General features: G+C 34.8%; 1 protein-coding gene across 3 annotated transcripts in view; it reads left to right on the top strand.

Moving 5' to 3' along the window:
- DPYD (dihydropyrimidine dehydrogenase) overlaps nt 1-21,263 on the top strand; it is a 903,050-nt gene that overhangs the window by 2,612 nt on the left and 879,175 nt on the right. The gene's annotated exons all lie outside the window — the stretch shown is intronic.

The following is a 21,263-nucleotide window of genomic DNA, read 5'->3' as shown; positions in this document are numbered from 1 at the left end:
TGTTGTTGTTGTTGTAATCATAGAAGTTGCATGAAAAATCAAGTTTTTTTCAGATATATTAATGTGGTTCAGAGCCTGGCTTCTGAAACCAACTGCCTCTGATTGAGGTCTAACTTTAAGCTGTGTGTTTGGGCAAGTTACCTACCCTCTCTGAATTGCACATGGAAAATCTGCTAAGGAAAATAATAATAGTAAGGATAATCAACAAATGTCATAAGTTGACAACATCTTGTTGGAAAAAAAGGGCAACATGTTAAAAAATAAAGATAACAGAAAAATATATCTTATTCTCAGGAAAATCACTTCCAATGAAATGATTAGCATTTAAAGTCCATTAATAGTACTTATATGCTTTTAGAAGATATTTTGTTTTGTGAGCATGCTGTTTGGATACAGTCTGAATTTTGTCAACGATGACTTTAATACAGACTCTCCTGGGATTGTTTCAAAGAAGGTTAGAGTTGGACATTGGTCACTTTCCCAGGCCTCAGCAGTAACTTCACAGTACTTCATTCAGATTGAATTGACAACCAGTGTATTGTGAATATCTGCACATTTGAAAGGAAATGAGAATTATTTTGAAAGAGTTCTCTTTTGTTCAAGACCTTGTTCCCCTCTACTGGCAAGGATAATGAGAATAGACTTTGAAAGCATATATCTAAACGAAAATGTATGCAGCTGCAGCAAACTTTTAACTATTTGAATACTAGTAATTTTGATAAATATTTATAGCCAAACCAAGTTGCTATCTGTTACTCTACTGCTCCCACAGTCACAATCACAAGGTCCGTCCCTTGAATTATCAGTTAGTGAATGTTAGAGGGTTATAAACTCAATTCACATTTACCCTGAATGAAAAGGGGATTTTAGTCCATTGTCCACAAAATCAAATGCATTTTGAGTCAAACAGAAATGGTTTCTGAATTGCTGATACTATGACTTCTATTCATTGAAAAGGTAATTGGGAATTTTCTGTATGATTAACTAGGAAAATGAGATTAAAAATAGCGAATTTGGAAACTAGAAGCATAATGGGAAAGACTTGGAGAAAGTGGACTTTACAAATTTTGCAACAAGAAGAGTCATGGGTTATGAATTGGCAGAGATGGCAAAAAAATTTTCAGAACACCCTTTATCGTAATTGCCTTTGCTGCTGGGGAGGAAGAAGAAGAATGGATCCAAAAAAGATAATAAAGATTCCACTTTACAGAAAGCCATGAGTTGTTTATTTATTTAAATGGCTATGTTTTTACTGAATGTCTAAGTAACAGTCATTTCTTTTCTCCTTCCTTTTATTGATTGGGCACTGCAGATCTTATGGAAATGTATTTTTAAATAATTAAGACTTTTAAAGCTTTAACTTTTTAAACCTATTTTGTGAGTTAGAGTTGTTGAAAACATCCTTGTACTTCCTACTTTAAGCTGTTTTGTGGGACATAGTTTTACTTTGAAGTGTTTCTCCTTTCTAAGGAGTTTAGCTGGATGGTAGAAATGTTTCTGATTATCTGATTTGAGGAGTCACTGATTCTAATGGTAGCTTCCTGTAGTTTTAAGGTACTGCGTATTTCTATAGTTGAGCATGTTGATATGTATTTCAGTGCAGTTCTTTAAAATAGAGATGGGGGGGTCTCAGTATATTGCCCAGGCTGGCCTTGTACTCTTGGGCTCAAGCGAACCTTTCAGCTTGGCCCACCAAAGTTCTGGGCAGTTTAACGAAAAATTCTATCCCTTGAACATGAATTCAGATGAACAGTTTTGGTAGTTCAATTAAAATCTGTGAGATTAATGACTAATGATGGATCTTGATGGAGGGTGATTTTTAGATTGGATCTGCTTAGTCTTAATGATAGCAAATGATGTTGACTGATTGCTTAATTGTAAAGTGCTGGAATTCAGTAGCCTCCTTTGTTACATTCTAGAAGAAAAATTCACTTTAAAAAAGATGAATATTAACAGTAAGGAATTGATAAGGACACTAAGAAGATCTAGAGTCAAAATACTGATTCAGTTATGGAAGATCTTTAAGCTATCATACTTTTCTTTAACTATTTGAATACAGTATCTTACTGAACTCTCTATAAACTGGCAACAACACAAGGGCTGAAAGCTGGAACTCCTAGTAAAATAAAGATGTCTGATCACTGTGGGAGAATTCTAATAATTAGCATATATATAAGTGATGGTTTGGAACACTAAAACTAAAAGACAGTGAGACTGAAAAAAGATTGTCATAGAAAATCATGACAAAGAAAATCTGATGAGAGATTTGATATAATCCAGGCTTCAATACAGCTAAAGAGAAGATCAAAAAGCAGGGTTGGCTAATTTATTTTTCTGCCTCTCTGCTGTATGGATGCATGACAAATATGTTGCAGAGCCCTTCAGTCCTTAAAATTGTAAAGAAAATTTTATTTTGTTTATATTCTACCTTAATTAAAAATATTTAATAAAGCATTGTAAGATTATACCTTTATCTATAATTGAGACTTTGATTTTAAAATGTGACATGTTTACCTTCTGGACTTCATTTGCTCATAATCCTCCATATCAAGACAGAAGGTGTTTTTGGCCTCAAATATCAATCGTGTGGGTGTTCACTGATATCCTGGAGCCAATTATACTACTGAGATAACTCTTAATAGGATTATGTCTTTCCTGTGGTTTATAATTATTACTGCTTCCATTGCTTTTAATTAAAATGTTACACTAGCAGATATGAAACATCTGCATTTAAACTCAACATATAACTTTTAGCCAGTTCACCATGAATACATATGTATTTATATGTATTGATGTCAGGAATTGAGTACTTTTGTATGAAGTTATTTATTTTGTATTTCCCCAAATCAAGCTTCATTTCATGGTTAGTACAAAAAGAAAACATTGTATTTAAACAGACCTGGGTTAAAATCCTGTCACTCTTTTATTTTATTTGTATGACTGTGGTCAACTTCTTTCTTGGACTGTCATTTTTTCTTCTGTGAGTTGAATTTAATCCTATGTATTTCATGCAGTAGCTGTAACGGTTAATTGGAGTCACATACACAAAATGCTTCAGACAGCATTTGTCACGCAAATATATGCTTTTTAAATTGGTTACACTTATTTTAAATGTTATTACTGCATCTATCATGTATACTATATGAACATCAATTGGCAAGAATTTATTTTTACTCCAGTAATCAACTAGTGGTATTGAAGTCTGTTAGAATCTATGAGAAAGGGAAGAGTTAATGAAGTTAAAAGAATTATGAAAGAGGTGTATTGTAGATTCATAAATGTTGCATATATCTATTATGAAAAAGTTACTGAATTAACATTTGTCAATATTATGAGGGAGATTGGGGAGTTTCTGAAATTCAGATCAATTTGAAGAGACCCATTTCATTTCATTTCTGTTTAAAAATATATTTTTAGTACCGGTTGTACTGCCAGCCCACTGGTGTAATTTTCAGGTGATACAAAGGAACTATATGGCCTAGGTTTTGTTTATACAAGACTATTCACATCTATTACATAGGTTAGTGAGATTCAAATCCAGGCTGGCCCCTATCCTTACTTTTTTTACTGTAACATAAATATGGATTGATTCTTCTGCGTTTTTCTGAGTGTTTTTGAGACTAGGTCAGGGCTAGTGCATAGGTGAATTTTTTTTTTTTTTTGGCATTCTCATAGAAATGTAGAAGGCAGTTGACATTAATTTTTTCTGAAAAGAAATTCCTACATAATTAAAACAAACCCCTGTATTTCCGTGTGCTAACTGGAGTAAACTTATCTTCTCTCTAAGCAAACATACTAGCTTCAAAGACAATTTTTTTCTAAACTTTTAAGCATCCCTAAACATACTGCATTTGCTTATGAATAACTCTTTTAGCTCCTAGGAAAGGAAAGAGTTGGTTGGAGATAACCTATTTTGCACCAGGAAAAGGTAAAGTGTGATCTTACCGAGAGATGGCTCATATATTAAACTTTTTATACTAGTTATAATAATTTCATTTCTTTGAGAATTTTACCTTGGCTACATAACAACATTTTTGCCAGACTTTACCTCCATCATAATAATTAAAGAGATAATCTGTATCCCTACCTCCCAGGTGCTTGGAAATTGATATTATAAGCACTTATGAATGTCCCCTTGAGGCACTCTTGACTGGGCCACTTTGAAGAAAAATCTCTTCATCAATAATTAATCCCTGAGGGCCACTTCTCAGGGGACCCACACAAAATTACATGTCAACTCCTGGCCTGATTTATATAGGAGGTGATCATGGATGAAGCCCTGACTGCACTTCCTCCTCCCCCCATGTTTTATCCCTCACCTCTCTCTGCTGGTTCTCCTCCGCCTCCACTCCTCAAAACCCCCAGCACTTTTACTGCTCTCCAAAAACTTTATCCTCCAACTTACAACTCAGTGTACCTACCCAAGATTGACTCACCAGGTAGATCTTAATTTTTATGAAATTCTTTAAGACTGACATGAAAAATTGTAGTATGATAAAATTTATAAAAATGTTACCATGCCTAATGAAAAGGTCATGTGAAAATTGCCAGCAAAATAGTAGAATATATATTTACTATTTGTCAATTAAAATGAATACATTTCCGAAGATACAGGATAAGCCTGGGGATAATTTTTCTTCATACCATAGATGTCTTGCTCTCTGACCTTGTGGGAATCATTCAGCCACTGTGAAGTTTGCTGATTCTTCAGTGAATTTCGTATTGATGAGTCTTTTAAGGATGGTTTGAAATAAAACATGGCAATGGTGAAATTGTTTGGAAATGTGACCTGGTGTGTGATCATATTAAGGAAATGCAGAGATCTTAGCTCCTCAATTTACAAACTTGGTAGGTCTGAGTGTACTATTTATACCAGCTATGTGAATTTGATATACTTATTCAGCTGATTTTAAACTTTTTAGATGTCTGCTTGCTGCCTTTTCTTTTTGAATCTAATGAACAAGCTAAATCTAAATTTCACCTGAGAATACAAAAAAAGTTCAATCCTACTTTATATGGCTGGAGTTCTGTGTAAGGGTGATCTGGAATTAATAAATTTACATTTTGTATGTTTTGGATTATGCTGTCTTTAACTAGAAATTAGTACCAGAGATTCAAAAAAAGGAGATGGGACTCTATGCCAATTTCTTCAGTGTGTTTGTTGATTGATGATTGTAGATGAAAACCGTGGCATAAGCAATGGGGTCCCCAGAATTCAAGCTATACTAATCTGACTCCTTGTGCCACAGTGGACCTGAGAGCTTTGCAGGGCCTTCTTTCAGATGTCTCTCTATGCCAAACATTGAAGAGTGCTGGGGTAAAAATTTAAACTTCTTCACAGTTCAAAGAAGAAAGGCATTCAGTTCCCCTCACAGATCCCTAGGGCTAACGCGTGTTACCATTCACCACAAAATGTTCATTCCCGTTAACTTTTAGTGTAACCTTAGTGTAATAAAGGTGTTAACTTTTATTATGCTTTATTTCCCCGATTTGATTTTTAAATTATTTTTCATGATTATTACAGAAGATTTAAAAAATGCAGAAAACTAAAATCAAAAGTTGACCCCAAAAGTACACAGTCTTCCCACTCAAGTCATCCGTGTAATATTGTTGTAGTACATTTCTTTCCTGTGCACCAGGTAATTTTTCCCTAAATACTTTTAGTCATACATAATTTGATATTTGTTTTCTTGTCCTATCAAAAGCATTTCTTCGCATTCTTATTAACTTCAGTTTTAAGTCGCAGCATAACATTCCTTGTGGGTGGAGATATCAAAATGTATTATTCAAGTCTCCCTCTTACTATCAGGCATTTACCTTGTTTTTTAGTAGTCAGTTATTAAGAACAATGTTTCAGCACAATTTTTTTTATTTGCTTAAAGCATTGTGCTGGAAATACACTTGAGAGTGTTGGCTCAATGATATATAGTGCATTTCGGTTCTGCCCTTCTCACCTGTGTGCTTCAACTGAATTAAGTGTCTTTGAAAATATGTTTTAAAAAAGGAAAAGGGGGCCACTTTGGGGTGCAAAGACAGAAAGGGCAAAATAGAAATGGAACCAATTTACTCATTTGCCTCATCTTCCTAACACTGATTCTAGGTAATAGAACAGGCAGGCATCTGGATATAGTTCCCTTTGATAGGGATGTGATTTCCTTTTAACTCAGGGCTGATAAAAGCGTTTCTTTCTAGAGAATGGCTTGACAGCCTGCATGGTTCCTTATTTTTTCCGCCCTGGAGAAAAGGAAGAGTAAGGTTGAGCCTCTGGTTGTTATCTTGGATGAAACATTCATAAATCTCAGATTGTGGTCATGAATGGATAAATCTCAGGTTGTTATCTAGAATGAGTAAATGTAATACTAACTGCAGCTGTCTCATCATGTGATGGAAACTTTTATATTATCCCAGCCTTCCCACCCTCACCCCAAGAACAGACCACTCTGGCAGACCAGATTCTCAAAGAATTATTTTATCCTAGCCTGCCTTTATTTTAGAAGTATGGGTTGTCATGTGTGTGCATGTGCATATGCACAAGCATGTGTGTGTACATTTTCCTTTTTTTCCTTCCTGGTACTCAGAGAAGAAAGGGTCCATGAGTGTAACTACTTTTGACTCAACACATTTTTCTCCCACATACAAATTAAATGAAGCAAAACATACTTCTTCCGAAGCTCTGCTGTGTTATCCAAAATGACTCTTGATTTTTGCTACATTTTAAAGCTAAAGTTTACTTGCAGCCCAAACTCCAGACATTGGTATGCTCAAGGCTCCGTCTTTCCCGAAAGAGATAAAAACATTTGCAGAGAAAAATTGGTATGTGGCTCATGAAAAGGACTGCCCATCACCCCTTCTATTCCAAGACTGGACAGTAAGAAACAAAACTAAAACATCCTTTATACTTAAGATCACAATATTACAGGATCCTAGAAGGGAATCATCAATGGTAGGTATGACTGCTTTAAGGATTTGAAATATTTTCAAGTTGATGTCTACATGGTACTACTAATTCATAGAACTGCTAGTAGCTGTATGAGTATGTATAAAATGATACCCTTTCAAGTGTTAATAAGAATTATTATTTTTTAAATAATTAGGTGAAAATTTTGTCTGATTGGTTTAATTTGCATTTGTTTGAATATTGGTAAATTTTAAACATTTTTTCCACATTTTAAAATATTTTGGATTTTCTTTTAAACAAATTATTTTTTAACAATATTTTAATGTAAGAGTCAAATAAGAAAAAAAGTAAATAAGAATACAAATAAGAAAAGTAGAAGTATAACAAATTTTAAGAAAACTAGATGCTAATGTGTCATAAAATCACAACAAAATAAATGTTATGTTGGAAACATAAAATCTACCCAAACTAACCTCAGATAAATTCAGAAACAGCAGTACACTGATAACCTCAGTCCCTTATAATATTTATTGATAATGAGTAATAGATAATTAATATTTATTCTGATTATAGTGAAAGGACAGCATAGATTTGTGGTTAAGAGTGTAGGCTCTGGAATTAGAGTGCTAACGTTCACATCCTAGCTCTGCCAGTTACTAGTTTTGACCTTGGCAAACAACTTAAACATTTTATGTTTCAGTTTCCTCATTGTAAAAGTGGGGATAGAAATCATACCTACATTACAGGATTGTTGTGTGGTTGAAGAAAATACTACAGATTCGTCCTTTTTAATAGTTCTAGCATGTGACAAGTATGCAATTAATATTAAGTATTAAATTATTAATAATGACTACCACCTATTATTTTGACTTCAGTGACTTTTTTATCTCTTTGACAATATGTTATTTTAGTCTTCTTTAAAACACAGAAACCTTACTCTTTTTTTTTAAAATCTAAAATATTAATTTTTTCCTAATGTGCTAGGCACTGGTCTAGATGTTGGAAACACATTTTCAAACAAGACAGAAAAGAATTCTGCAGTCAATAAAATTGCATACTAATGGAGGAACAATAGTAAGAAAAAATTCTTTAATTTACAGTAATTTCAGATAATTCATGAGCTTTTGTAAAAATAAACAAAGAAAATGTGATGCAGAATGGCTAGTAGGGTCTTTTTTTACATGGTAGAGAAGGCCTCCCTGTAGAGGTGACATTTGAACTGAAATCTAGAAGATCAATAGAAGTGTGCTAGGGGCTTTTGATGAAAAATGAAAGTAAATCAAAGAGGTGGGATTGAACTTAGTCTGGTAAACAAAAAGAAGTAACAGGTGTGGGGGACACAAATGTAGTATGTAATGGCATTCAGTTTGAAATCACTATTGGATAGCACAGTCAAGATATCACATAGGCAGCTGGGAGTAAGCTTTTAGAGGTCTGTAAAGAAGCCATAGCTGGGGATAGAAATTGAGGAATTATTGACATAAAGATGTATTTAAAGTCTTTAATACTTAAAGACAGCGTAGCTCGACAAGGGACTGAGGACTTTGGGCATTGAGAAGAGGAGAAGATAGTCAAGAAACCAAGGAAGGAGGAAGGATGTGTATGTAGTCCACTTTCTTATCTGCTGTTGGGAAGATAAGTTGAGGGCATAAAGATTTCTTTTAACTTGTTAACATTGAAAAAGTGTGAGCTTGACAATAGCCACTGGGGAAAGAAGCCTAATAATAATGGTTTGAGGAGAAAATTGAATATGAGGAAGTAAGACAATGGCATTGGGAAATGCTAGAGAAAAGTTTTCCTGTAAAGGGGAACAGAAAATAGGGAAGTAGCTGGAGAGGGATAACAGAGCACGTATATATGTTAAGGGGAGAGTTGCCGTAGGGAAACTAGAGTTGAAGGACATAGAGGGGATACTTACTTGTATAAAGGGATTCTTTTGGTGAGAGGGAACAGGATTGATAATATAAGTTTTAGAATAGGTGGTGAGACAGAGAGGTGACACATTGGGTGGTGGAACAATAAGTAAGTTCCCTCTTCTGGTGGATGGTTTTAATTTTCTCAGTAAGAGTATGAGGCAGAATTTCCAACTGAGGGTGAGAGGAAAACAGGCTGTAAAATTTTGAAGAACAGGTGAAAGTATGAATAGATTTTCTGGAAAGTAGGATAATGAAAATAATGAGGAAGTATAGAAGTATAGTAGGATTGTTAGGCAGTATTTGTTTTCTACTTGATACTTGCAGTCAAGAATTGAACATGAGAGCAGTGAACATAATTGTGGATTGTTCTCCATCCAGTTTTCACTGCTTGGGTTCAGGCAAAGAAGATGTAAAGAGATAGGTTTAAGTGGATTAGTTTTGCTTGAGCAACAAAGTTGGAGTGAGAGAAGAATAGGGAATTAAGGATGTTGTGAAGAAGTCATAACATTGTATCCTGGAAGCTGATCTGAGGGAAGTCAGCATAGGAGAATGAGAGGACTACTGAAAACACCAGTGACATGCTCCATGGATTGATGGTTTCAGTAAGGTCAGATAATTCTTGGAAAATGGAATGTTGTTGGAGATAAAGATTGGAGTGGTATGTTTGAAAGAAAGCTTTTAGAGGTAGTGCGATAATCATGGTAAAGTCAAGACTGTAACCAAGGGTGATGGTGGCTGCAATGGGGTGGAAAAACAAGAATTATTCGTGGTGAGATGGTGAGTAAAAAGAGGCAGGTGCTAAATGAGCCAAGAGTCTGTTGAAGTCACTAAGACCGGTGTACAAAATAGAATGGAGTTGAAGACATAGAGAATTAGATGTTAAATTCTCACTGAATTTGGGTAGAGGGTGTGGCAGCAACCACCTTGGGTTGGTAGATGACAGAAGCACTGAGTTATAGGAAGTAGAACACAGAGGAAATATGATGGGAAGATACATAAGAAAGGACAGCCAGGCCAGGTATGGTGACTCACCGCCTGGAATCCCAGCACTTTGGGAGGCCAAGTGGGGTGGATTGTTTGAGCTCAGGAGTTCAAGACCAGCCCGGGCAATAGGGCAAAACCCCATCTCTACAACACACACACACAAATTAGCTTGGTGTGGTGGTGCATGCCTGTAATTCTACCTACTTGGGAGGCTGGGGTGGGAGGGTTGCTTGAGCCTGGGAGATGGAAACTGCAGTGAGCCATGATTGCACCACGGCACTCCAGCTTGGGCAACAGAGTGAAGCTTTGTCTTCATAAAGAAAGAGGGGAAAAATATGCAACGATAGCCATATGACTATGGAGACAGTGATTGGAGTGATGGATCAGCCAGCCAGAGGATAACAAGGATTGCCAGGACCTAGAAGAGGCAACAAAAGAATTCTCCCCTACAGATTTCAGAGGAAATATGGCAAGGTTGACACCTTTACTTTAGACTTCTAGACTTGAGAATGGGTGAGGCAATAAATTTCTATTTTAAGCCACTAAGTTTGTGTAATTTTTTTTAATGGCAGCCTAAGAAAATGAATGCAAATTTTGATGTGAACTGCAAAGGAGCTGGGGTATTTGTGGAAGGAAGAAAGGAAAGAAAGAACGAAAGAGGAAGGACAAAGAATGTAAGGAAGGGAGGGAGGAAGAAGCAGGGGAGGACCTCAGATACTTTGATAGTAGGAACAAATGAGACTGGGGATAACTAACATTTGTAAGAGACAGTATTTATTAAATTCAAATTCGTAGTTTAAGGAAGTAATTGAGGTTGACTATTCCTAAATATGAAGACTCCTAAATATGCTATTAAAATCCTAGTTCCCTAGTTCTGGCACTTTTGAGCTTTGTGAACTTAAGCTTATTTCCCCAACTATAAATTGGAAATCATGATCCTTGTTCTGTTTATCTTACAGTGTTGTTGTTTAGTAGAAATACATTAAGAACAAATGCAAATGTAAGCTGTTATTATCATGAAGTTGCTTAATTTACAGATATGCACAGTCCTTATATGAAGGGAAAAGATGTTTGTTATTAAACATGGAGAAGAACCAAGTAGATAATTTTTAAAAACCCACACTAAAAATTAAACACAGCAGTTCCCCTTCATCCAATTTTTTGCTTTTTGTAATTTTAGGTCTGAAAGCATTAAACGTAAAATTCCAGAAATAAATAATTCATAAGTTTTAAATTGCATGATTTTAGGTATTGTGATGAAATCTTGCATTGTCCTGCTCCTTTCCGCCCAGCCCATGACTCATTACTTTGTCCAGCCAGGGTCTCCACACTGTGCAAGCTCCCTGCCTGCTAGTCACTTAGTCACCATCCTAGTTCTCAGATGACTGTGGCAATATTGGAGTCCTTTGTGTTCAAGAAACTCGTATTTTACTTAATAATGGCTCTAGAGTGCAAGAGTAGTGATGGAGGCAATTCATATATGCCAAAGAGAAGCAGTAAAGTGCTTCCTTAAGTGAAAAGGTGAAAGTTCTTGACTTAAGGAAAGATACAGAGATTGCCAAGATCTTTGGTAAGAATGAATCTTCTGTCCCTGAAGTTGTGAAGAGGGAAAAAGAAATTCTTGCTAGTTCTGCAGTTATACCACAGGCTGTAAAAGTTACAGCTACAGTTCGTGAGAAGTGCTCAGTTACGATGGAAAAAGCATTGAAAACAAATATATATATGTAGGGTTCAGTCCTATCTGCAGTTTCAGATATCCACTCGGGAGTCTTGGAACATATCCCCGTGGATTAGGGTGGACTCTTGTATATATTTTTCCAAAGTTTAAGTTACCAACAAAACATATTATTCAATCCCTCAATTTTATAAGTAATTTTTAAGTACTTGCTGTATTTTGGGAACTATATTAAGTACCATTTAGTGTCTGGTTAGAAAGATAAATGCATCTCCTCTAAATGTGCTTTTGATACAGAACAGAAGATGAGGCAAATTCACCAAGAATTGTATATCAAGACAGAAAGTCCTGGGTACTTGGGGATGATAATTCGGAATTATGGTGTAAGAGTTAAAATATGCGTGTTATAAATTCACATTCATGCAACTTAATAATTTAGTTTTACACCATTATTTAGATTATATTTAATAAATGGTAAAGAAATTCATATAAGTTTTGTTACAGTTTCCCTTTACCTCAATATCCAGTAATTTAGGGGTCAGAAAATGAATTAGGTTATCACTTTCCAAGGACAGGTGGAGGAAGGCTGTCCTGGCTGAAATGGGTCAGGTGCGAGGCAGGTGTAAGTACAGGAGCTGGCAGAGTTAGAGTTAATGGGGATCATTGTGGATCTATGCACTCAGAGCATTTTTTTTTTTTTTCTTGTACAGAGCATTTTTTTTTTTCTCTTGTTCCTTAAGAATATGGTTCCAATCTTAGGAAGATGTATCAGTTTCAGAAGTGGTGAAACCAAGGACAAAGAAAGGTTAAATGGTTTGATTAAAGTCAGTAGTGAACTGAAAACTAAAATCTATGAATATGAGCTCAGTTTTACATTGCTGTTTATTCAGACATTAAAATACATGACATGAAAATGAGGAATCATAGAGGTATAGTAGTGGGAAGTCCTTCAAAAGTTACCTCATTTTTCCTGACCGTATGCATTCACTGAGTTTCTCAGTAAGATGTTTAATATTCGGTTCTTCAAGGAGTCCTTCACATGTGTAAATGAAGCAAGGTATGAATGGCGTCTAATCCACAGGCCAGATGGTTGCGATGGAGGGAGCTGATGAAATACCATCAATCACTTCTCTACATCATGTCAAATGACCAGTTTTGTCCTTTGCCAGGCTACTTTGGCGGCTGATGGGACAGAATCTTTATTTGTTGGGGAAATTTGGAAAAAGAAATAGGCAAAATTAATTACTGGACTGGAATTGGTTTTGGGATTGTATATCGTGTTTTCTTTTCTTAAGTCCGTATACATTTAGATGTGTTATAAAACTGATTCACTGGAGCCCTTGACTGAAGGACATTTTTCTTTCTACTTTATAACGATAATGATGTCACTGTCAAGACAACCAGTTCATATTGAGGACTAAAAAAATATAATGAGAAGGGTATGATCTAAGGTTAATTTTATATTAGCCTAACCCTTGGCCCCTTTTTATCTTTAGTCCTGTATAATTTTGAATTAATTATACTACAGGAACAAATAGTTAGAGGTGCATATTGGGTAATTATAATTTGCACTACAGTGTTTGAAACAAAGCATTTCTAGTCTAGTTCTCAGTTAATCTGAAAGTGAAATAAATCCAGGATCTGTGACATTCTTTATCAATTCTAAAATAGTGTACTTCCATAAAACATGTTGGACTTACAAATAAATATAAATTTAGGTTTGGTAGCCTTAATTGTTTAAGTCAACTTTCCTGGAGAAATTAAATTACATTGACTATGCAAGTGCCCATTCTACTACTCAAGATCAGTAGTGCCTTTTAATACCCATGGCAACTGATTTGGATTAATATGGAATTTTGAATACAAACTGTAAAGGAGTAATAACAACTTTCAATAGGTTCTTAGTTGGAAAGTACCCCTATTATGAAAGATGGATTAACAAGAGAAAAATAAACAAGTTGATTAACGTGTATTTCACAACTACATGGGAGATACCCAGAGAATGAGTAGTTTTCCCAGAAATGGTTTTGAAATAGCACCTTCGACAAAGAACAGTACATTTTTAGAGAACTGAAAAGACAAAGGATGGCAATTTGAGGAGAAGGCAAATACATGGCAGACAAAAGTTAGTAAAACTTGTTAATATAAATTCCTCTGGTACTATTGCTAGGCTGATAATGGTCTAAAGCTGTCTTTGGTGGTTAATCTTTTTTCTTCTTGGTAGAGAGGGGCGCAGGATACCATTTTGTTTGTAAATCTATCTCCTGCTTTTAGGCACATAAAGGGAGGACAGAGAGCTCTCCTGTGTTTCTTCTTAACTGCCTTCAGTGCAATAACCCTTCATATTTTGGGAAGGTATATTCCGGTCTCCCACACTTCCATTGTGATTAAGATATTGTCACTGAAATGTTATGATTACCTTGCCACTCAGTGGATCCTGTGTAATCATTTCTGAATTATTCCATTGTTTTAATAATGACATCTTTAAGCGTGTTTAATTTCCATCATGATAGTACATGCAAATCTTAAACATTTAAAAATAAACAAACAAAACTTTAAGGAATAGTAGTTCTATTCCTCCCAGTGACATGATGGTAAACTAGTAAATGGGAGTTGGGGGAGGGATGGTGCAGAGAAGGGACATCCTGATTTGTAGCCCTTCCTGATCATTCTGGGGTAACTGCAGCCTCTGTTGCTGATTTTAAGCCCTCCCTAAGAATATGGAGTTGGAAATAGATGTTAGCAATCCTCTCTCCAGTGCCCACTGGGTCTAGCTTTCTCCTTACCCCTCTCCATCTTCTCCTGTTTCCCTTTCTAGAAGCAACACTTTAGCTATTTCTCTTTTAATTCATTTGCTAGTAAAATTCAAATTTTTATTCAGCCGTCAGATTTTTGGACAGTTAAACTGTTGTTGTTGGCCATTTGCCTAGCAGTCTTGGAAAGGCAGCTTTTTAAAAGGCTGCCTAAAGTTTGAATTAACATTTTAAAACTCTAGATATTTGGATTTCCTAGTTCCTCTAGTATAGTTTGAAGTAATTTAAAATTACCAAATAGTGGGCCTGAATGTGAAAAAAGATGAATTGTAAGATAGTATCAAGAAAAATTTTCCAAGGAATAGTTTTAAAAAGATACTGTTGATACTAAACATATTTATATGTTAATACATAATTAATAACCAAGGACATTTCCTCATCCTTTTCCATTTTAGATATTACTTTGCTAGACCAACATGTTTTACTCATTTCAAGATTCTGGTTATGGCAAAAACTCAAATTTGGAATTGATACTCAGAACTGATCCATAAATTGTGAGAAACACCATTTACATATATTTCTAAAATTCTCACATGCTTCATCCAGCTCTATAACCTGCGTTTTAGGGGGTTATCATTCATTTGCATTAAAACTTTTAAAAATAAAAATGCATTATGTTCAGTAAAACACATTTTAAAGCAAAAGAAATCGAAGCTATTTCATTCTTTGTGATATTGTTAAACATAGATTGTTTCTAGTTCTTTAAGTTTTAATTTTGCTTCATAGTAAATACTATAAGCGATGTATTATCAAGTCTTTTCTTAAATCTTAACAAGTGTGTAAATATTACGAATGTTGCTCACAACTCATACTGTTTGTAATTAATTGGCAAACTTGTTAATTTCCATCACAGAAGTCTTCTATTAAGTCAAATTCTCTTCCATGCCAGCCCAATAACCTTAATTACGATGTAATATTGATCACCCTTTGGAATAATGTTTGTATCTTTGAGTAAGTTTTAAGTGTTAGGAAGGTTTAAAGAAAGCATGGAACTGTGCAGTGATGGGAGGTGCCTCTTTTTAAACACCTGGAAGTTATTGCAGTTATTTAGATTGAAATGGGAAATAATAGCTGATTGTTTCCTAGTGGTATGCTCCATTTAAGAAAAGTCTTAAAAGGTAGATTGTTGTGTTTAGCATGCGCCTTTTACAAAATATTCTATGAATAAAATAATAAAGAAATATCATTAGAATCTGAATGTTACTAATTTAATGAAATTACCACTTATTATGTAGCAACATACCCATGCTTTAAATTTTTTTCAGTCTGAATTGGTAAAATGACAGAGAAAGTGTAGGAAGCATTGTATTAAAGTGATGATGATAATTTACTTATCTTTGAGATGAAGAATATTTCAGTGGAAGCAGCAAACTTAATGATTAAAGAATTACTTGACATACAGGGATCATGTAATATTTCCTACGGAAATAAAAGTAATCCATTTTACCCAGTAAATCTGAAACACTGAACTTCTGACCTCTTATGCCTCTCACTGGCCTATATTATTTATACATATTCTAATTCTTGCTCTTACGCTACTTTCCTATATGGTTTCTTATCAGAAGTAGGCTCATAGGCAATGTAAAGTCATGGATAATTCAAAATATTCGGGAGCCTTGTTGTAGTGATATTTTTGTGTGAGTGTGCTGATGTAATAGAGTTAGGAGACTTGGTTCTAATCTTGACTCAGTCTTTAATGTGGGTTGTTCTTTTACTTCACTAGGTGCATCTGTGAATAGAGATCCCTTGTGGCTCTTACACTCTAAGGAGATACAATTCATTTTATTGCAAGTCTCTGTATTTATGCCTTATGTAAGTTCCTGGAGATTCTGAGAAGGGTAATAGCTAGTCATCATACTCAGTAAGCTGAAAGGCTAGTGGGGCAGACAGGCATATAAGCAGAGAATTTTAGACTGTGTGGATTTCAATTGGAATACAGGAATTTGAGGGTTTAATAATATATGTAAACTATTTTATAAATTGATAAATATTAAACCCAGAATTTCTATTTTAATGGAAGTAGAATTGCCTGACATTTCTGAATAGTAAATGTATTTTTGATACCAGAGCCTCTTACAATTAAAGAAAAATCTTAGCTTTTTAGACAAGATGTCTGAACTTAATTAAAATCCAGCAATTAATTGAAAGGCACTGGAGACATGCTGTATTTCACTGTCAGTTTTTTGTTGTTGTTGCTGCTTATATGTCATTTGTAAGATGACACCAATATTCAAGTGATGAGCCAAACAGTACTAAATATTTTTTTCCTAAGCCAATTTTCTATCCCAGCTTTTATTTTCTGTGGATACTATTCCCCTTATAATCACAAATTGTTGATATGGGGGGTGTATTTACTTTTCTGTCTCTTTACAACCTATACGCATTGTCATCAAGTCCTGCTGGAGCTTCCTTAATGATATTTCTGTGGTTTGTCTGTTTCTTTTCATTTCAAGTAACACTATATAACCAATGTGTACCAGGAAGTTTGGTATATATTGTGGCTTAATCAGCAGATAATAGACTTTTCTTCAAGTCTTGACTTATTTCAGGTCTTGTTTCTGTAGTTATCTGCACCAGCGCAAAACTGATTTCAGTATTTACAGTGAGTATGCAGCAATCCTTGAGTTACTACATTAAAAGTAAAATTAAACTAACATTAGCTGCCCATAGAAGAAGTACAGAGTAGTGAATAACAGTCCATAATCTGAAGCCAAAATATGTGGGTTAAGAATATCTTTTACTTCCTGGGGAAGTTACTCAATCTCCTTGTGATTTTTTCTCATCTGTAAACTGGCAATAATAATACTAATGTCATATTGCGAAGATCGACTTGAAAAACACTCGACGGGGTGCGTGGCATACTATAAACTCTCATTCAACACCAGGTATTACCAAACAGTTGTCTGATACAGGAAAATTAAAACAATGTGTCTAACTTTATTTTTTTCAAATTAAAGACATTATAAAATTTTGAGAAAGTAGCTAAACTGTCTTATTGTTGAAGTATATATTAGACTGAGAACACATCCAGAAATTAAGTTAGAATATTGATAGAGATAGGGTGTTCTGCCTGGTATATCTTGGGAGCACAGAAATGTGTTATCTGTTATGGCTTGATAGGAGGGATTTATCAATAGGTTGTAGGTGTGGGTTCTGGGGAGGGAGTTGTGTGCATGGGAGATTTTCAAAAAACAGTTTACAGAGGAGCATTGGATATATTTTATTCACATCATTATGCTATATTGTAAAAAATTTATGTCAGTTAAAATGGAGAAACCTATTAGCAGTCAATGAATGGAGATGAAAATGAATTACTTTTTTTTTGTGCTGGCACGATAAAATTTCCATTGATCATTCTTTGAAATGAGTAATTTTTGGTTTAGGATTTTTGACATTTTGATGGATTTCAAGAAAAATACTTAAACTGATGTGATTTCCCACTTGTCTTTTAAATACATAAGCTAAATGCTTTTATTTTGAAGTTTCTATGCACCCTGGTTCTGAATATTTTGCCTTGTTGATTGGACTGTCAGTGCGTCCCATACCTAGTTGGCCACCAGAATCCCCTTGGGCACTGTAAAAACCAGGTGTTGGGGTGTAACATGGAAAAAATTGCTAAAAGTGGCTTAAACAAGACAAAACTTTATTTATTCTTCATGTAAAAGAAGTCCAGATATACATACTAGAGTGCGTGTAGCACCTTTTTGTTGTCAACAGGTTTCTGTCTTTCCATTCTGAGATCAAGTTCACCTCTTTGTTGAAGTTAGAAGCTAGAGCTCCAAAAGCAGAGAAAAACAGAAAAAACAAGGTATACCTCTCTCTTTAATGAGACTCCCACTCAGGATTGGAGCAACTCTGGCCTATCAGGTTAATTCTTTCCTGTACATGTTTCCACCTGAAGCTATAAAAAAACCCAAAATATATGAAACAATTATTTTTAAGATACTGGCTATCAGGCAATGAAATAGAGTGTTCCCTGAGAAATATAAACAAATAAAGGGAACCCTAATATTTTTCTAGTTTACCCTCTTGAGAGAGTTTATAGGTTGAAACTTAGGACAGGGAAACTACACAAAGCCTGGTGGAATCCCTCAATTGGAGAGAGAGAGCTGAAAATCTAGGGAGACCTAGAAAGCTAGAGTTTGTAGAACAGAACAACAGAGAGGCGAGAGCTGCCCAGAGAGAAACCTGGAGATCTGCAGAGGGTTCCCCTTGAGTACTCCACTGAGTAATAATTAGCATACGCATGTGGGAAAATGACCCATGGCTGCGTAAAGAACAGTCTGACAGAACTAGCACTCACATGGGTCTGGGAATAATGCCTCCTCCCACCAGCCAGACTGGAAAACTTCATGATTCATAGGACATTGGGTAATCAGAAGTGTTTTTTTGCCTCAGTAGTGAGAAATAATTAGCCCCAGAGCAAATGCTGCTTGATTCCCACCTCGCAAAGCTTAAAACCAAGACCTGAGAGGATCAAATCATTTTCAAATATTTCAACTATGTCCTAGAACAAAACTCAGAAATATTTATAGGAATACAAAACTATCATATACCCAATATGGTAAAATTCACAATGTCTATCGACCAGTTAAAAATAACCAGGCATGAAAGGATGTAGGAAAATACCACCCATAATGAGGATAGTAATTAATGTATCAAAACAAATCCAAAGCTGACACAGATGTTAAATTAGCAGAGAAGAACATTAAAACTGTCATTAAAACTGTATTCTATATGTTCAAAAAATGAAGTAGAGGTGTGCAAGATAGATAGGAGACCCAAATAGAACTTCTAAAGATGGCAACTGTAAGGAGATGAAAAATATGGATAATATTAAAGACAGATTAGACATTGCAGAAGAAAAGATAGTTAACTTGAGGACACAGCAATAAAAACTCTAAAATGACACACACAGAGTGAAGAAAAATGAAAAGACTATCAGTGAGCTGTGGAACAACTTCGAGTGGCCTCATATACATGTAAATGGAATTTCCCCAAAGAGGTGAGAGTGAAGCAGTGGGAGGACGGAAGAAGAAGCTATTTGTAAAAATGAATTCGTAAATCCAAGAGGCCCAATGAAACCTAAGCAGAAGGAATATGAAGAAAACGACACCAAGGCACATCATAATCAAATTGGTCAAAACTAGTGAAAGAGTTTATCTTCAGAGCAGCCAGAAGAAAAAAACAGGTGTACTGGATACAGAAGAACAAAGACAAAGCAATAGCAGATTTCTTGTTGGAAATAATGCAAGTGAGAAGACATTTAAAGTATCAGGGAACAAAAACTCTCAATGTAGAATTCTATTACCCAGTGAAATTAGCGTTCAAAAACCAAGGCAAAGTAGAGACTTTTTCAGGCATACAAAAGTTGCAAATACTTATAAGCAGCAGACCCGCATTACAAGAACTGTTAAAGGAAATCATATCCTTCAGGCAAAAGGAAATGATAGTAGGTAAAAATAGGGGTTTGCACCAAGGATTCCATAACTGCAACAATGGTAACTACATAGGTAGATATATGATTTTTACTTACTATTTAAATCTCTTTAAGAGAATTGGTCATTTAAATTAAACAGTAAAGTATGGGATTTATAACACATATATGAGTAAAATGCTATATGGATAATCTTTGAAGACATTATGCTAAGTGAAAGAAAGCATTTACAGAAAACCACATATTGTATGATTCCATTTATATGACATGTCCAAAACAGACAAATCCAAAGAGTTAGAAAGTAGATTAATGGTGCTTAAATCTGGGGGTTTGGGGAAAACGGGAAGTGACTGCTAATGGGTACATGTTTTTGGCAGGAATATGTTTGATGGAATGTTTTAAAATTGACTGTGGTGGTGGTTGCACAGCTCTATAGATATACTAAAATTCATGAATTATATACTTAAAATAGGTGAATCAGGTGGTAAGTGAATTATATCTCAATAAAGCTATTGTAAAAAAGTAATAATTTACCTATGAAGAAAAAATTAAAGTCACTTAAATATGGGGCAGGGAGAAGTAAAATATCACAATGCACGAAGAGTGTTGGGTAACATGCACATCATCAGCGAGACTTGACAAGAGCATTTTCAGTAGTGATAGGAAAGTGAAGACTCAGTGGGTAGCTGAATGTTTCTCTTTTTCACTCTTAAATTGGAGATATGTATGCATTCTTCTGTGATCTGTTCATGCCCTTTTCCTGCTTATCTGATAACATTTTTCTGTTTCCTTATCAATTTGTGTGAGCTTTGTATATATTAGAGACTAACACTATGTCATTTTTGATGAATTTAATTGATACAGTTCAATGAGTGTTTGGAACAGGATTCCTAAATAGGATGTGAAATCAAATGTTAATCTCTAAGAGTTTATTCCAACTGTAATATACTAAATCCTAGGGACCCAAAAAAGATGCAGATTTAAAGTTATTAATCCCTGGAAAGAAGCTAGATTAGGTCAACTAGTATGTAATTACAGTGTAAGATTGGGCATTGTATTTTTATATCTTCCTGTAGGTATAAACTTAAATTATTTTAAGTGAGATATTTGTGCTCTTAAATTGGAATTCCTAGGTTGTTTTTGGTAAAAAATTGGGATATCTTGATGTGACTCCATACTGCATATACTAGCTAATACTGTGCTTAAATGGAGAGCATTCTCTCTAGGCATTCAAACGAAGTGTATTAATTAAGAATACAAAATATTACTTATTAAGAAAATAAAAGTAGCTTAAACTGTAATTGTATGCATGAATTTTAAATTATTTAAAATATTTATTTAATACATTAAATTATGTTTCTAATAGAACTGATCTTATTTTAGATATAAATTTGATTTCTCCTTGTTCTAAAGATTACAATAGAAGTCCTTGTAAAATAACACATCCTTTCAATCTATCCTTTTCAAACTTCCCTTCTGGGCTCACGTAGCACCTGTGTATTACTTTATGAACATATTTTAGCCACTTTGTTTTTTTTTT

The sequence above is a fragment of the Mandrillus leucophaeus genome, unplaced genomic scaffold (genome assembly GCF_000951045.1).
Source record: "Mandrillus leucophaeus isolate KB7577 unplaced genomic scaffold, Mleu.le_1.0 Scaffold884, whole genome shotgun sequence".
NCBI lineage: Eukaryota > Metazoa > Chordata > Mammalia > Primates > Cercopithecidae > Mandrillus > Mandrillus leucophaeus.
Note: the sequence above shows the minus strand (reverse complement) of the source record. Positions and strands in the feature narration are given on the sequence as shown.